Source organism: Procambarus clarkii, chromosome 15, assembly GCF_040958095.1.
Source record: "Procambarus clarkii isolate CNS0578487 chromosome 15, FALCON_Pclarkii_2.0, whole genome shotgun sequence".
NCBI lineage: Eukaryota > Metazoa > Arthropoda > Malacostraca > Decapoda > Cambaridae > Procambarus > Procambarus clarkii.
The window spans coordinates 11,246,305-11,264,971 of NC_091164.1; the positions used below are offsets into that span (position 1 = coordinate 11,246,305).

The 18,667-nt window shown below is 44.9% G+C and overlaps 1 protein-coding gene across 1 annotated transcript in view; it reads left to right on the top strand.

Moving 5' to 3' along the window:
- Gbeta76C (guanine nucleotide-binding protein subunit beta-2) overlaps positions 1 to 18,667 on the top strand; it is a 64,923-nt gene that overhangs the window by 25,604 nt on the left and 20,652 nt on the right. The gene's annotated exons all lie outside the window — the stretch shown is intronic.

The window sequence follows — 18,667 nt, forward strand, 5'->3', positions numbered from 1 at the left end:
AGATAGGGGTAGGAAGCAGGAGACCAGATACAAGGTATCACTTGGGAGATGAAATACTTCAAGAGTCCGAAAGAGAGAAAGACCTGGGGGTTGATATCACGCCAGACCTGTCCCCTGATGCTCATATCAAGAGGATAACAGCAGCAGCATATGCCAGGTTGGCTAACATAAGAACGGCCTTTAGAAACTTGTGTAAGGAATCTTTCAGAACATTATATACCACATATGTCAGACCAATCCTGGAGTATGCGGCACCAGCATGGAGTCCATATCTAGTCAAGCATAAGACTAAAATGGAAAAGGTTCAAAGGTTTGCCACCAGACTAGTACCCGAGCTGAGAGGTATGAGCTACGAGGAGAGACTACGGGAATTAAACCTCACTTCGTTGGAAGACAGAAGAGTTAGGGGGGGACATGATCACCACATTCAAGATCCTCAAGGGAATTGACAGGGTTGATACAGACAGGCTGTTTAACACAAGGGGCACACGCACTAGGGGACACAGGTGGAAACTGAGTGCCCAAATGAGCCACAGAGATATTAGAAAGAACTTTTTTAGTGTCAGAGTGGTTGACAAATGGAATGCATTAGGAAGTGATGTGGTGGAGGCTGACTCCATACACAGTTTCAAGTGTAGATATGATAGAGCCCAATAGGCTCAGGAACCTGTACACCTGTTGATTGACAGTTGAGAGGCGGGACCAAAGAGCCAGAGCTCAACCCCCGCAAGCACAACTAGGTGAATACAACTAGGTGAGTACACACACACACACACACACACACACACACACACACACACACACACACACACACACACACACACACAGGAAGCAGCCGGTAACAGCTGTCTAACTCCCAGGTACCTACTTACTGCTAGGTAACAGGAGCATCAGGGTGAAAGAAACTCTGCCCATTGTTCCTTACCGGCGCCGGGAATCAAACCCGGACCGCAGGATTACGAGTCCCGCGCGCTGTCCCCTCAGCTACCAGCGCCCTAATATTGTGTGTGTGTGTGTGTGTGTGTGTGTGTGTGTGTGGGGTGGGGGGGGGTGGGGGGGGGGTGAGGAGGTTGAAGGTGGAGGATAGCGTTTACTCGCCTAGTTGTACTCACTTAGTTGTGCTTGCGGGGGTTGAGCTCCGACTTTTGGTCCCGCCTCTCAACTGTCAATCAACTGGTGCACAGGTTCCTGAGCCTACTGGGCTCTATCATATCTACACTTGAAACTGTGTATGGAGTCAGCCTCCGCCACATCACTGCCTAATGCATTCCATTTACTAACTACTCTGACACTGAAAAAAAAATTCTAACGTCCCTGTGGCTCATTTGGGTTCTCAGTTTTCACATGTGTCTCCTTGTTCGCGTACCACCAGTGTTAAATAAGTTATATTTATCTAGTTTGTCAAGTCCTCTGAGAATTTTATAGGTGGTGATCATGTCTTCCTTAACTCTTCAGTCTTCCAGTGTCGTTAGGTTTAGTTCTAGTAATCTTTCCTCGTAGCTCATACCCCTTAGCTCGGGGACTAGTCTAGTGGGATACCTCAGAACTTTTATCTAACTTCGCTTTGCGTTTGACTAGATATAGACACAACGCTGGAGCCGCATACCCCAGTATTGGTCTGACATATGAAGTACACAAGGTTCTGAGAGATACCTTACACAAGTTTCTGAAGGCAGTTCTTATGTTAGCCAGCCTTGCATATGCCGCTGATGATATCCTTTTGTTGTACGTGTCTGTATGCGCACGCGTGAGCATGCGTGCGTGCGTGTGGGTGAGCGTTTGCGAGAGAAACAGGCAATGAAAAGTATATACTGTAATGGAATCTGACTCAGAGAGTTGACCATGGGGAACGGTGAACAATCCGTGCTTGGGTAACAGTAAACCCACAGGGAGTGCAAGTCTCACAAGCACCCCCAGTTTTACATCATTGCAAACCTGGATTTCTGCTAATATTTATAATATATATATATATATATATATATATATATATATATATATATATATATATATATATATATATATATATATATATATATATATATATATGTCGTACCTAGTAGCCAGAACGCACTTCTCAGCCTATTATGCAAGGCCCGATTTGCCTAATAAGCCAAGTTTTCCTCAATTAATATATTTTCTCTATTTTTTTCTTATGAAATGATAAAGCTACCCATTTCATTATGTATGAGGTCAATTTTTTTTATTGGAGTTAAAATTAACGTAGATATATGACCGAACCTAACCAACCCTACCTAACCTAACCAAACCTATCTTTATAGGTTAGGTTAGGTTAGGTAGCCGAAAAAGTTAGGTTAGGTTAGGTTAGGTAGGTTAGGTCGTCGAAAAACAATTAGTTCATGAAAACTTGGCTTATTAGGCAAATCGGGCTTTGCATAGTAGGCTGGGAAGTGCGTTCTGGCTACTAGGTACGACATATATATATATATATATATATATATATATATATATATATATATATGTCGTACCTAGTAGCCAGAACTCACTTCTCAGCCTACTATGCAAGGCCCAATTTGCCTAATAAGCCTAGTATTCATGAATTAATGTTTTTTCGACAACCTAACCTACCTAACCTAACCTAACCTAACGTTTTCGGCTACCTAACCTAACCTAACCTATAAAGATAGGTTAGGTTAGGTTAGGTAGGGTTGGTTAGGTTCGGTCATATATCTACGTTAATTTTAACTCCAATAAAAAAAAATTGACCTCATACATAATGAAATGGGTAGCTTTATCATTTCATAAGAAAAAAATTAGAGAAAATATAATAATTCAGTAAAACTTGGCTTATTAGGCAAATCGGGCCTCGCATAGTAGGCTGAGAAGTGAGTTCTGGCTACTAGGTACGACATATATATATATATATATATATATATATATATATATATACATATATATATTTATATATATATATATATATATATATATATATATATATATGATAGGGTTTCTCCTGATCACTACTCTACAGGTTTCTAATTTATTATGCTTGAGGGTTTCCACTGCTCATTAAATGATATGAAAGGTTCCTGTTAATTGCTAAGCGGCATGCACAGATTCCGTTCAGTTGAGTTGTTTGTGTTGGCAGTGGGTTATGTTTGCAGTTTACTGAGAGAAACTCACCTCTCTGTTACTGAGGGGGACCTTACCTTGGTTACCTTGAGGTGCTTCCGGGGCTTAGTGTCCCCGCGGCCCGGTCGTCGACCAGGCCTCCTGGTTGCTGGACTGATCAACCAGGCTGTTGGACGCGGCTGCTCGCAGCCTGACGTATGAGTCACAGCCTGGTTGATCAGGTATCCTTTGGAGGTGTTTATCCAGTTCTCTCTTGAACACTGTGAGGGGTCGGCCAGTTATGTCCCTTATGTGTAGTGGAAGCGTGTTGAACAGTCTCGGGCCTCTGATGTTGATAGAGTTCTCTCTCAGAGTACCTGTTGCACCTCTGCTCTTCAACGGGGGTATTCTGCACATCCTGTCATGTCTCCTGGTCTCATGTGATGTTATTTCTGTGTGCAGGTTTGGGACCAGCCCCTCAATTATTTTCCACGTGTAAATTATTATGTATCTCTCCCGCCTGCGCTCAAGGGAGTACAGATTTAGGCTCTTTAGTCGGTCCCAGTAATTTAGATGTTTTACTGAGTGGATTCTAGCAGTAAAGGATCTCTGCACGCTCTCCAGGTCAGCAATTTCTCCAGCTTTGAAAGGGGCTGTCATTGTGCAGCAGTACTCCACTCTAGAGAGCACTAGCGTTTTGAAAAGTATCATCATCGGTATAGCATCTCTAGTGTGAAAAGTTCTTGTTATCCAACCTGTCATTTTTCTTGCAGTTGTGACGGCTACTTTATTGTGTTCTTTAAAGGTAAGGTCTTCCGACATGAGTACACCCAGATCCTTTACATTGCCTTTTCGTTCTATGTTATGATTTGCCTGAGTTTTGTACGTGGTTTCTGTTTTTATATTTTCAATTTTTCCGTAGCGCATGAGCTGGAACTTATCCTCGTTAAACACCATATTATTTTCTGTAGCCCATAGAAAGACCTGATCTACATCTGATTGGAGGTTTGCCGTGTCCTCAATGTTGCCAACTCTCATGAAAATCCTAGTGTCATCTGCAAAGGATGATACAGCGCTATAGGTTGTGTTCTTGTCTATGTCCGATATGAGGATGAGAAAAAGTACCACAGTACCCTGGGGGACTGAGCTCACGTTTGAGTTTTCTTTCACGAGCTTCTTCACACGGGACAGTGTGAGGTTTGTCAATAAGTCGGCTCTTATTGACAGAAAGCGTTCACGAGGGGTTAAGAGGTTTCCTATTGCCCCTCCCCCCCTTACCCCCTTCCCCTCACCTGCTCCTACTACTCCCCTCCCCACCCATCTTCTACTACTCCCCTTCCTAAATTGTGGGAAGGTATAGGGAGGCGCGGGAAGGTGTAGGGAGGCGTGGGAAGGTGTAGGGAGGCGCGGGAAGGTGTAGGGAGGCGTGGGAAGGTGTAGGGAGGCGCGGGAAGGTGTAGGGAGGAGCGGGAAGGTGTAGGGAGGCGTGGGAAGGTGTAGGGAGGCGTGGGAAGGTGTAGGGAGGCGCGGGAAGGTGTAGGGAGGCGCGGGAAGGTGTAGGGAGGAGCGGGAAGGTGTAGGGAGGCGTGGGAAGGTGTAGGGAGGCGTGGGAAGGTGCAGGGAGGCGCGGGAAGGTGTAGGGAGGCGCGGGAAGGTGTAGGGAGGCGCGGGAAGGTGTAGGGAGGCGTGGGAAGGTGCAGGGAGGCGTGGGAAGGTGTAGGGAGGCGTGGGAAGGTGCAGGGAGGCGTGGGAAGGTGTAGGGAGGCGCGGGAAGGTGTAGGGAGGCGTGGGAAGGTGTAGGGAGGCGCGGGAAGGTGTAGGGAGGCGCGGGAAGGTGTAGGGAGGCGTGGGAAGGTGTAGGGAGGCGTGGGAAGGTGTAGGGAGGCGTGGGAAGGTGTAGGGAGGCGCGGGAAGGTGTAGGGAGGCGCGGGAAGGTGTAGGGAGGCGTGGGAAGGTGTAGGGAGGCGCGGGAAGGTGTAGGGAGGCGCGGGAAGGTGTAGGGAGGCGTGGGAAGGTGTAGGGAGGCGTGGGAAGGTGTAGGGAGGCGCGGGAAGGTGTAGGGAGGCGTGGGAAGGTGTAGGGAGGCGCGGGAAGGTGTAGGGAGGCGCGGGAAGGTGCAGGGAGGCGTGGGAAGGTGTAGGGAGGCGCGGGAAGGTGTAGGGAGGCGCGGGAAGGTGTAGGGAGGCGTGGGAAGGTGTAGGGAGGCGTGGGAAGGTGTAGGGAGGCGTGGGAAGGTGTAGGGAGGCGTGGGAAGGTGTAGGGAGGCGTGGGAAGGTGTAGGGAGGCGTGGGAAGGTGTAGGGAGGCGCGGGAAGGTGTAGGGAGGCGCGGGAAGGTGTAGGGAGGCGTGGGAAGGTGTAGGGAGGCGTGGGAAGGTGTAGGGAGGCGTGGGAAGGTGTAGGGAGGCGCGGGAAGGTGTAGGGAGGCGCGGGAAGGTGTAGGGAGGCGCGGGAAGGTGTAGGGAGGCGTGGGAAGGTGTAGGGAGGCGTGGGAAGGTGTAGGGAGGCGCGGGAAGGTGTAGGGAGGCGCGGGAAGGTGTAGGGAGGCGTGGGAAGGTGTAGGGAGGCGTGGGAAGGTGCAGGGAGGCGTGGGAAAGTGTAGAGAGGCGCGGGAAGGTGTAGGGAGGCGCGGGAAGGTGTAGGGAGGCGTGGGAAGGTGTAGGGAGGCGTGTGAAGGTGTAGGGAGGCGTGGGAAGGTGTAGGGAGGCGTGGGAAGGTGTAGAGAGGCGCGGGAAGGTGTAGGGAGGCGCGGGAAGGTGTAGGGAGGCGTAGGAAGGTGTAGGGAGGCGTGGGAAGGTGTAGGGAGGCGTGGGAAGGTGTAGGGAGGCGTGGGAAGGTGTTCAGGACATCAGAAAGTCTCCCCCCCCCCCCACAACTCACCACTGGTAAGTGCCGGGTATTCATCATTACTAATACTGATATATCTGAAAGTTAATTTTTTGGGGGAGGATTAATGCTTTCATATTTATGAAAATGAATCACGAGTCTCGCCTTTCGCTCACGTCCGCACGTCCGTCGCCATTATTGACAAAGACAAAAGCATATCGCGAAATGTAACTTAAATTGTTCACCCAAGTGGATAGGAAAAGTGAGGCTTGCGTTTAGCTCGACCTGGGAGTGGTGGATGAGGTCGACCTGGGAGCGGTGGTTGAGGTCGACCTGGGAGCGGTGGATGAGGTCGACCTGTGAGCGGTGGTTGAGGTCGACCTGGGAGCGGTGGTTGAGGTCGACTTGTGAGCGGTGATTGAGGTCGACCTGTAAGCGGTGGATGAGGTCGACCTGGGAGCGGTGGATGAGGTCGACCTGGGAGCAGTGGATGATGTCGACCTGGGAGCGGTGGATGAGGTTGACCTGGGAGCGGTGGTTGAGGTCGACCTGGGAGCGGTGGATGATGTCGACCTGGGAGCGGTGGTTGAGGTCGACCTGTGAGCGGTGGATGAGGTCGACCTGGGAGTGGTGGATGAGGTCGACCTGTAAGGGGTGGATGAGGTCGACCTGGGAGCGGTGGATGAGGTCGACCTGGGAGCGGTGGTTGAGGTCGACCTGGGAGCGGTGGATGAGGTCGACCTGTGAGCGGTGGTTGAGGTCGACCTGGGAGCGGTGGTTGAGGTCGACTTGTGAGCGGTGATTGAGGTCGACCTGTAAGCGGTGGATGAGGTCGACCTGGGAGCGGTGGATGAGGTCGACCTGGGAGCAGTGGATGATGTCGACCTGGGAGCGGTGGATGAGGTCGACCTGGGAGCGGTGGTTGAGGTCGACCTGGGAGCGGTGGATGATGTCGACCTGGGAGCGGTGGTTGAGGTCGACCTGTGAGCGGTGGATGAGGTCGACCTGGGAGTGGTGGATGAGGTCGACCTGTAAGGGGTGGATGAGGTCGACCTGGGAGCGGTGGATGAGGTCGACCTGGGAGCGGTGGATGAGGTCGACCTGTAAGCGGTGGATGAGGTCGACCTGGGAGCGGTGGATGAGGTCGACCTGGGAGCGGTGGATGAGGTCGACCTGTGAGCGGTGGATGAGGTCGACCTGGGAGCGGTGGTTGAGGTCGACCTGGGAGCGGTGGTTGAGATCGACCTGGGAGCGGTGGATGAGGTCGACCTGGGAGCGATGCAAGTGTCACACCAACATTGCAGAAGATCTAACAGAAAGGACGGATAGCCAATAACATCACAATCTTTGCAATAAAACCACTCATAAAGGTCCCGCTTGATATAATTAGGCAGCCACATATATCAACCTCTCTGTCGGCCGCGGTCCACACACAGAGTAAGAGTCAAATCAAACAAGTACAGCGAGATACTTCACCGGTACCACTTGGCTGGACCCTTGGTCCATGGGGGAGAGTTCAAGGAGCTTCCTCAAGGATCTGGGTTCCAGGCTCATCGAAACAACAAGAGAGCTTAGAGCAGAGAGCTTCCTTTTTCAGCGGCTGATCGTGGCGATCCTGAGAGCCAATGGCCGCTGCATTTTCAGTTCCTGCCCGGCCTCTGAGGAGTTCAGAGAAATCTACAACCTCTAGGAAACAAACTTTTTTTTTTGTAATTTTTAGTATTCATATTCGCTTACCAATCAGTTTTGTAACTGTGTAACCTTGTACAATAAAGTATATAATAATAAAAATGGGTGGTAGGAGATTCTCATATGTATTCAGAGTCAAACAACGTGATTTTCTCTGAGAATTACTCTTTATTTCTTCGAGGTTTTATATATATATATATATATATATATATATATATATATATATATATATATATATATATATATATATATAAATATATATATATATATATATATATATATATACATATATATATATATATATATACATATATATATATATATATATATATATATATATATATATATATATATATATATATATATATATATATATATATATATGTCGTACCTAGTAGCCAGAACGCACTTCTCAGCCTACTATGCAAGGCCCGATTTGCCTAATAAGCCAAGTTTTCATGAATTAATTGTTTTTCGATTACCTAACCAACCTAACCTAACCTATCCTAACTTTTTCGGCTACCTACACCTAACCTAACCTATAAAGATAGGTTAGGTTAGGTTAGGTAGGGTTGGTTAGGTTCGGTCATATATCTACGTTAATTTTAACTCAAATAAAATAAAATTGACCTCATACATAATGAAATGGGTAGCTTTATCATTTCATAAGAAAAAATTTAGAGAAAATATATTAATTCATGAAAACTTGGCTTATTAGGCAAATCGGGCCTTGCATAGTAGGCTGAGAAGTGCGTTCTGGCTATTAGGTATGACATATACATATATATATATATATATATATATATATATATATATATATATATATATATATATATATATATATATATATATATATATATATATATTCAGTCAATTCATCAGTCAAGATATTTAACTAAAAACTCCTCACGCCTAGAGGATTTGAACTCAAGACAGCCAGGGCTCTATGCACCTTAGCGTATCCAGTACTTAACCCGCTAGACCACACTGACTGTTCAAAAGAATTGGAAGTCGTCAGACCCTTAATTCAATCCCCAACAGCACTTGGTGGTCAATTTTGGGTTTTTGGGTACAGATATTTCATGGAATCGCCTCGCATGTTGGAGCCACGTGAGTAACACAAATGTGAACAAGCTTGAATGGTGCCCCCATTCAAGGATTTATAACCCTTTTTGAAAGGGGGTTTGGATGAGTAAAGAAGATGAACCCTATGTTTGGTGAACCCTGTATTAGTTTTTTTTTCAAGATATAAATGAATGCCTTTTCGGGAATATGAATCGTATTTCCTTTAAATTAAAATTCCAATTGGTATTGTTTACTTTTCACATATAATTAAAAAAAATCATACTTAGTTTCGAAATCAACAATACCAAACAAATCAGATCAACGGGTACAAGCTCAACAAGCCACAATATAGGACTGAAAACAGGAGATGCTTTTTCACCCGTGGAACTGCCTACCCGCCGAAACCGTAAACGCCAAAACTCTGCTGGGTTTTAAAATACAGCTGGATAAGATCATCAGGGTAAATGGGGGGACATTTGACAAGCCGCCGACTTCCTGTCCTCGTCGAAGTCACTAGTATTAGTGGCCTTCAGGTAAATTCAGATTCCAATAAAATAAAATTAATTAAGACACCCGCAAAAAGAAATTCATTTTCTTTCAAAAGCAAGACTCGTTTTCTTTTATCACTTTTGACATGTTATATGGGTAACTATTATCATAAACATATTAGGCACCGGTTGTGAGGGATTAACTTCATCAATGTTTCTCATCCATAAACTATTTAATTAATATATTATTTCAATTTGAATAACAAGGATTTACCACAGCATGTCCTAGGTGGGGTTCAGGACAGCAACTATTGCAGGGAAAATAAGTAATTGAAAAGGTTACCTTGAGGTTACCTTGAGGTGCTTCCGGGGCTTAACGTCCCCGCGGCCCAGTCGTCGACCAGGCTTCCTGGTGGCCAACTGATCAGTTGGGCATAGATTTTATGCCCAACTCGGAGCTGAAAATTGGCAGTAATTTAAAATTAAAGCGATTGGATACTAATTATCATGTAGGCATATACTTTATTTCGAAATTTAGGTAATGACTAACGTATATAACAAGAGCTGTAGGAAACGGTGCCGATAAGAGAGAATTATATTGATGAAGGAATTACATTATACAGCCCATCTTCCTGTTTTGGTAGTACTTATAGTAATGATGAGGACCATAGTATTTACACCGACGTACAACGCAATTAGAAAGTCGAAATCTGAACTATTGAGTTGGACAAACTGGAAAACTATTTTTTTTTCTTGTGTTGCTTTGACAAGCTAACCTAACCTAACCTTCCTAGACCTAATACACGAGATCTGAGGCCTAATATAGTACATATGTGTACTATACTAGGCCTAGGAATATTTATGTTTATTTTTTAGTTTCATTTATTTGAAAAGAATTCCTTACTAGTCAATATACTACTATCTTAAAGCTAAGAACGTACTAATTCGTGACTATTGCCGATCGTCACAATAGGAACTATCTAAACAGGAGGATGAGTTGTTATACTATATTATATTATATTTACCCGAGGGTCATTAACACTCTAGTGGCCTCGACGAGGACACGAAGCCATCGGCTTGTCGAAGGTGCCCCCAACTGTCATAATTTTGTATAGCTGGAATTTAAAATTCAACAGCATTTTGACATTTACGGCTTTACATGGGTAGGCTGTTCCGTAGGTTTATAGTTCTATGGGTAAAGCAGCATCTCCTTTTTTTTTTTCCTTTTTTGAGATATATACAAGAGTTGTTACATTCTTGTACAGCCACTAGTACGCGTAGCGTTTCGGGCAGGTCCCTGGAATACGATCCCCGCCGCGAAGAATCGTTGTTACAACCAAGTACACATTTTACTGTTGCGTTAAACAGAGGTATAGTTAAGGATTTGCGCCCAGTAAATCCTCCCCGGCCAGGATACGAACCCATGACAAAGCGCTCGCGGAACGCCAGGCGAGTGTCTTACCACTACACCACGGGAACTGGGCAAGTTTTCCGTCCTGCATTGTGGCTTGTTGAGCTTGAAACCTTTGCTCGTTACTCGTGTTACAACTGACCTTTTGAAGAAGTTGTTTGGATCAACATTCTCCAAATTGTTCAGTATATTAAAAGTTTCAATTGAGGCTAGCGCTGCGTTTGTAGTGCTGTTAGTCCTGTGGAGCTCAACCGTTCCTGGTGTGAGAGCCGACTAAGTTTAGAATTGATTTTAGTCCCCCGGCGTTGAACTTTCTCCAAAGCATATATGTCCTTCTGAAGATCAAGTTTCCATGCTTGGATACAATAATCCAGGCGTTTTATTATTATTATTATTTTCTACCACAGACGTGGCCACACATTTACAATGCTAATCAGCATATATACATTTTCTTCTGTCCTCCATGGACAGGGTTAGAGATGTGCTAAACACATAGTTCAGGGGTTCATTGAACAATCAACCACAGAAGGTGATTCGGTGGAGTCCAGGTGTGGGCGCACCAGAGGTAGATAGTTGAATAAATATACTTTCTTTTTCTTCATGTCAAAATTTCGTGTGGAGCCGCTTACCTGCCGAAGCTGTAAATGATAATACGTTGCTGCAGCTCAAAATCCAGTTGGATTTTTTTTATGAAAAATGGGGGGATCTTTGACAAGCCACTGGCTTCCCGTCCCCGTCGACGCCAGTAAATTCCGGTAAATATTTGTAGACAGTACCGTTCTAGGAGAGTTAGACCACAGTGGGGGACTACGGTGTGGAAATTAGATGATTCTGTTTTATTTTTTAATGAAATTTAGGATGAATAAATCTTAAAATTATTAGTAGAAACAATGAAGATCAACAGGTCAGCAAGCTAAGAGGGTACACAAGATCACCACGGCCACGTATGACCACAGGGTCACCACGGCCACGTATGACCACAGGGTCACCACGGCCACGTATGACCACAGGGTCACCACGGCCACGTATGACCACAGGGTCACCACGGCCACGTATGACCACAGGGTCACTACGGCCACGTATGACCACAGGGTCACTACGGCCACGTATGACCACAGGGTCACCACGGCCACGTATGACCACAGGGTCACTACGGCCACGTATGACCACAGGGTCACTACGGCCACGTATGACCACAGGGTCACTACGGCCACGTATGACCACAGGGTCACTACGGCCACGTATGACCACAGGGTCACTACGGCCACGTATGACCACAGGGTCACTACGGCCAAGGATGACCACAGGGTCACTACGGCCAAGGATGTACACTCACAGGAGGAAACAGGAGAAGCAGAAAATGCCAATACCGGTCAGTCTACTACCTGGAAGCCCTTCACCTGCTTGAGCAAGCTCGTGAGCTCCTGCCTGTAGCCCTGGAAACACAAACCGTAACTGTCTCTATTTTCCGCATGTTACAACTTGTAATAAAGTTGTTACATCTTGGCTTAACGTGTTTAGGACGTATTAGAACGTTGTTACAACTTGATATATTGGTTGTTATAACTGGTTAGGAGGTGTTAAAACTTGTTCGAACGTTGTACCAACGTCGTAGTTTCGGTGTGTGTTTGGCGGGAGAGAGGTTACCTCCCCTGGCAGGATGACCCCATGTAGGATTATCATCAACGAGATGCCAACGAAAAAATCCAAAATGATACCACAAGAAATGAGGCATACGTATCTTGAGGTAATTTATAAAGAATCAGCTTCTTATCAGATCAAATCTAATGAATGAATTAGATCAAATCTACACTGATTGGTCATCGAATCGTGCTAATGGCAAGGCTGGGGCAGCATACACTGTAATTAGGAATAATGCTTTTCAAAGCGCAATTGAAAAAAAACCCTATTGAGAACTATGCTTCTTCAACGCAAACGGAACTAATTGCCATTGTTATGACGTTAAGATTTCTTGAAAGAAACACTAACGGTGCAGTGATCTGCACTAATTAAAAAAAAACAGCACTATAAAGCCTTAATAAAAATCGGGCAGAAAACCTTGCGATAGTCGCTGAAATCAAGAGAGCTGTGAGAGTACTAACCCATTGGGGAAAAGTCGTCAAATTTCTGTGGATTCCCTCCCATGTTGCCCTGTGTGGATATGAACGAGCAGATGTGCTGGCTGCTGAAGGCGCTGAAGGAGACCACATTGAATACTACATACCCAAGACTCTTCTACAAATTAGAGGTATTGTCAGGCAACATCACCTTGACAAGGTAACTGAGGAAAGGAGGATAGAAGCACAAACCAGTGAATCTGTACGATGGTACATGGTTGCAGCTGGCAATCCCAATCATTATGGACGAAGAGGAGGAGGACGACGCGGGAGAGAATAAGTAATAGCGAGAATCCGTCTTGGATACAAATATCCATGGAGATTTGGAATGGAAACAACAGCTGAGCAGCGGAGTTGTAGAATTTGTGGTGAGAGTGATGGACACCGCCTTGACCACTACCTGAGAGAATGTGAACATCTAAGAGACATTAAAAATGAGTGTAGCATAGTAAACCCGATAATATTTGAATTAGGAAAATACTATCTGTCAAATATAAATGCTGTTCTCAAAAGATTCCCCCATTTTGCACCAGCAAAATAACGTAAGTTTTTAAGGGATGACAAATATTAATCATCTTGTTTGAGGAGCTGTTCACTTGCGACAGTTAAGCAAGTCCCAGCTGTGTCTGGGTACAAGTGACAGGATGAACAACCCAGCGGGTTTTCTTCCTATTGGGGAGTGTTGTACATGCTGCTATGGCGGTGTGTCCACTCACAGGATGAGTGTCGCTGCCCAGTAAACTCGCTCCTTGGGGCAAAATGTAAAAACTTAAACAAGGTCACCACGGTCAAGGACGTACACAAGGTCACCACGACCAAGGACGTACACAAGGTCACCACGGTCAAGGACGTACACAAGGTCACCACGACCAAGGACGTACACAAGGTCACCACGACCATGGACGTACACAAGGTCACCACGACCAAGAACGTACACAAGGTCACCACGACCATGGACGTACACAAGGTCACCACGACCATGGACGTACACAAGGTCACCACGACCATGGACGTACACAAGGTCACCACGACCATGGACGTACACAAGGTCACCACGACCAAGGACGTACACAAGGTCACCACGACCATGGACGTACACAAGGTCACCACGACCATGGACGTACACAAGGTCACCACGACCATGGACGTACACAAGGTCACCACGACCATGGACGTACACAAGGTCACCACGACCAAGAACGTACACAAGGTCACCACGACCATGGACGTACACAAGGTCACCACGACCATGGACGTACACAAGGTCACCACGACCATGGACGTACACAAGGTCACCACGACCATGGACGTACACAAGGTCACCACGACCAAGGACGTACACAAGGTCACCACGACCATGGACGTACACAAGGTCACCACGACCATGGACGTACACAAGGTCACCACGACCATGGACGTACACAAGGTCACCACGACCATGGACGTACACAAGGTCACCACGACCAAGAACGTACACAAGGTCACCACGACCATGGACGTACACAAGGTCACCACGACCAAGGACGTACACAAGGTCACCACGGTCAAGGACGTACCAAAGGTCACAACGACCAAGGACGTACACAAGGTCACCACGACCAAGGACGTACACAAGGTCACCACGATCAAGGACGTACACAAGGTCACCACGACCATGGACGTACACAAGGTCACCACGACCATGGACGTACACAAGGTCACCACGGTCAAGGACGTACACAAGGTCACCACGACCAAGGACGTACACAAGGTCACCACGACCAAGGACGTACACAAGGTCACCACGACCAAGGACGTACACAAGGTCACCACGACCAAGGACGTACACAAGGTCACCACGACCAAGGACGTACACAAGGTCACCACGACCAAGTACGTACACAAGGAGCCGGTCGGCCGAGCGGACAGCACGCTGGACTTGTGATCCTGTGGTCCTGGGTTCGATCCCAGGCGCCGGCGAGAAACAATTGGCAGAGTTTCTTTCACCCTATGCCCCTGTTACCTAAGCAGTAAAATAGGTACCTGGGTGTTAGTCAGCTGTCACGGGCTGCTTCCTGGGGGTGGAGGCCTGGTCGAGGACCGGGCCGCGGGGACACTAAAGCCCCGAAATCCTCTCAAGATAACCTCAAGATAACCAAGAAGGTCACCACGACCAAGGACGTACACAAGGTCACCATGAAAATGCTATAAAAATCGTCTTTTGTTTTAAAATTAGAAAACAACACGTTTGGAAGAACTTGTTATTTATCCACTTGCTTAAATTACTTAAATTAAATTAAATTACTTAAAATAGTAATTCCCGATTTTATTTCAGTTTATTTTTTGGAACTGCTTCCCCCCAAAAAGCAGTCTCCGGTGCTATCTTTTTAACGCACGATAATTAACGACAATTTGTATTGTAAAAAATAAGAAAAAAGTAAAAATAAAAATAAAAATCAGAACTGGATTTTTGCGCTAAAGGTTATTTATGAAGACAGTTGCCATGTGACATTGAGAAAAGTATAAAAAAAACTGGAGGGGAAAAACGAGAACACAAATAAGTCGGCATAAATGGAGTGAAGTGCGTGTGTGTGTGTGTGTGTGTGTGTGTGTGTGTGTGTGTGTGTGTGTGTGTGTGTGTGTGTGTGTGTGTGTGTGTGTGTGTGTGTGTTAAAAGCGGAGTGCCCCGGGGCTTTGGCCTGGGCCTACCGCTCTTCACAACTTAGGGGCCGCATGGTGGGTTGCCCCGACGATTCAACGTCGATTCAACGTTGATTCAACGTTGAATACGCGTCTATAGCACGGTATTGTGATGCTATAGATACGTGGCTCCTTTTGCATGGTCGTGTGATGTTAGATCGGTAAGGTTTTGTTAGATTTTTATGAAGCAGGTTCGGTAAGGTTAAAGTTAGATTAGGTTAAGTTAGGTTTTATGGATTAGGGTAAATTAGGTTAGGTTATGATAAATTTGGTTTTATGAATTAAGTTCGGTTAATTAAGGTTAGGTTTTATGAGTTAGGTCTACTTAGGTTAGATCAGATTTCATCAATTAAAGTCAGTTTAATTATAAACATCAACAAATTATTGATTAAAAAAAAACCTCAACGTGAATATGACGGCAATTATTGCAATATTTGAATGAATAAAAATCATATGTTGAAATTTATTGAATTAAGCCGGTTTACCAAACTTGAAAAGAATTTTGAAGTGAGGATAACAAGGAATCTCACGGGAAAGTATCCAAATAGTGCAGCATACCGCTATTATGCTTATTATGTTTCTTCTTCTTCTTCTTCTTCTTCTTCTTCTTATTATTATTATTATTATTATTATTATTATTATTATGCTTACCATGAAAAAGTATCAAAACAGTGCAGCATGCCATGAGAAAACATCTAAATAAATCAGCATATCACGAAAAAACATCTAAATAGCGCAGCATATCACGAAAAAACATCCAAATAGCGCAGCATATCACGAGAAAACATCCAAATAGCGCAGCATATCACGAAAAAACATCCAAATAGTGCAGCATACCATGAGAAAACATCCAAAAGCGCAGCATACCATGAGAAAACATCCAAAAGCGCAGCATACCATGAGAAAAGATCCAAATAGCGCAGCTTACCATGAGAAAACATCCAAATAGCGCAGCATACCATGAGAAAACATCCAAAAGCGCAGCATACCATGAGAAAACGTCCAAATAGTGCAGCATACTATGAGAAAACGTCCAAATAGCACAGCATACCACGAGAAAATGTCCAAATAGCGCAGCATACCATGAGAAAACACACAAATAGCGCAGCATACCATGAGAAAACGTCCAAATAGCGCAGCATACCATGAAAAAACATTAAAATAGCACAACATACCATGAGAAAACGTCCAAATAGCGCAGCATACCATGGGAAAACGTTCAAATAGCGCAGCATACCATGGGAAAACATTAAAATAGCGCAGCATACCATGAGAAAACGTCCAAATAGCTCAGCATACCATGGGAAAACACTAAAATAGCGCAGCATGCCATGAGAAAACGTCCAAATAGTGCAGCATACCATGAGAAAACACACAAATTGCGCAGCATACCATGAGAAAACACAAATAGCGCAGCATACCATGAGAAAACGTCCAAATAGCGCATTATACCACGAAAAACATCCAAATAGCGCAGCATACCATGAGAAAACGTCCAAATAGCGCAGCATACCATGGGAAAACGTTCAAATAGCGCAGCATACCATGGGAAAACATTAAAATAGCGCAGCATACCATGAGAAAAACGTCCAAATAGCGCAGCATACCATGAGAAAACGTCCAAATAGCTCAGCATACCATGGGAAAACACTAAAATAGCGCAGCATACCATGAGAAAACGTCCAAATAGCGCAGCCTACCATGAGAAAACATCCAAATAGCGCAGCATACCATGAGAAAACATCCAAATAGCGCAGCATAACATGAGAAAACATACAAATAGCGCAGCATACCATGAGAAAACCTCCAAATAGCGCAACATACCATGAGAAAACATCCAAATAGCGCAGCATACCATGAGAAAACATCCATATAGCGCAGCATACCATGAGAAAACGTCCAAATAGCTCAGCATACCATGGGAAAACACTAAAATAGCGCAGCATACCATGAGAAAACGTCCAAATAGCGCAGCATACCATGAGAAAACGTCCAAATAGCTCAGCATACCATGAGAAAACACTAAAATAGCGCAGCATACCATGAGAAAACGTCCAAATAGCGCAGCATACCATGAGAAAACATCCAAATAGCGCAGCATACCATGAGAAAACATCCAAATAGCGCAGCATAACATGAGAAAACATACAAATAGCGCAGCATACCATGAGAAAACCTCCAAATAGCGCAACATACCATGAGAAAACATCCATATAGCGCAGCATACCATGAGAAAACATCCAAATAGCGCAGCATAACATGAGAAAACATACAAATAGCGCAGCATACCATGAGAAAACATCCAAATAGCGCAGCATACCATGAGAAAAACGTCCAAATAGCGCAGCATACCATGAGAAAACGTCCAAATAGCTCAGCATACCATGGGAAAACACTAAAATAGCGCAGCATACCATGAGAAAACGTCCAACTAGCGCAGCATACCATGAGAAAACGTCCAAATAGCGCAGCATACCATGAGAAAACATCCAAATAGCGCAGCATAACATGAGAAAACATACAAATAGCGCAGCATACCATGAGAAAACCTCCAAATAGCGCAACATACCATGAGAAAACATCCAAATAGCGCAGCATGCCATGAGAAAACATCCAAACAGACAGCAAAGGACGAACGTGCAGTGTACCTTACTGAATGACATGAGTATCAATGAGCAGTTGGCTAGGGTATGTAGCGTGTACATACTTATAAGGTAATTCATACTCATCCCGTGGACTATAGACATTGTAACTGAAATATGTTTACTGTGATAGAAATAGACGTAAAGAGATGAGGTAGCTCAAACTATTCTCAATACGTCCAAAAGAACGTGTTCATATAATGAAACACATAACAAAATCGACATATTATTTATTATTCAGTGTGATAAACATGTATAATTCTTCCTTGATTTAATATTATACTAAACGTATACGCAAATTCATACAAATACTTATATAACTAAGTACAAATACATTAGACATAGATAATACTCCATAGGCTACAAGCAGAGACGCCATAGTTGTACGTCCGGCTGCTCCATAATATTAATTAATTTTTCCCCGAGGGGCGAGTTTATTGGGCAACGCCACTCGTTGTATAGCATCGTTCATATTGTGAACACGTTGCCGGCCAGCATTGATATTCTGATCAGGATAAGAGGATATCCCAGTCGACTGTAGATAATAGGTTTCAGACATCATCCTAAATCTTAGATGCTAGGCTACTGAAGTCTTCTTAAAGCCTGGATGCTAGGCTATTGAAGTCATCTTAAAGCCTGGATGCTATGCTACTTAAGTCATCTTAAAGCCTGGATGCTAGGCT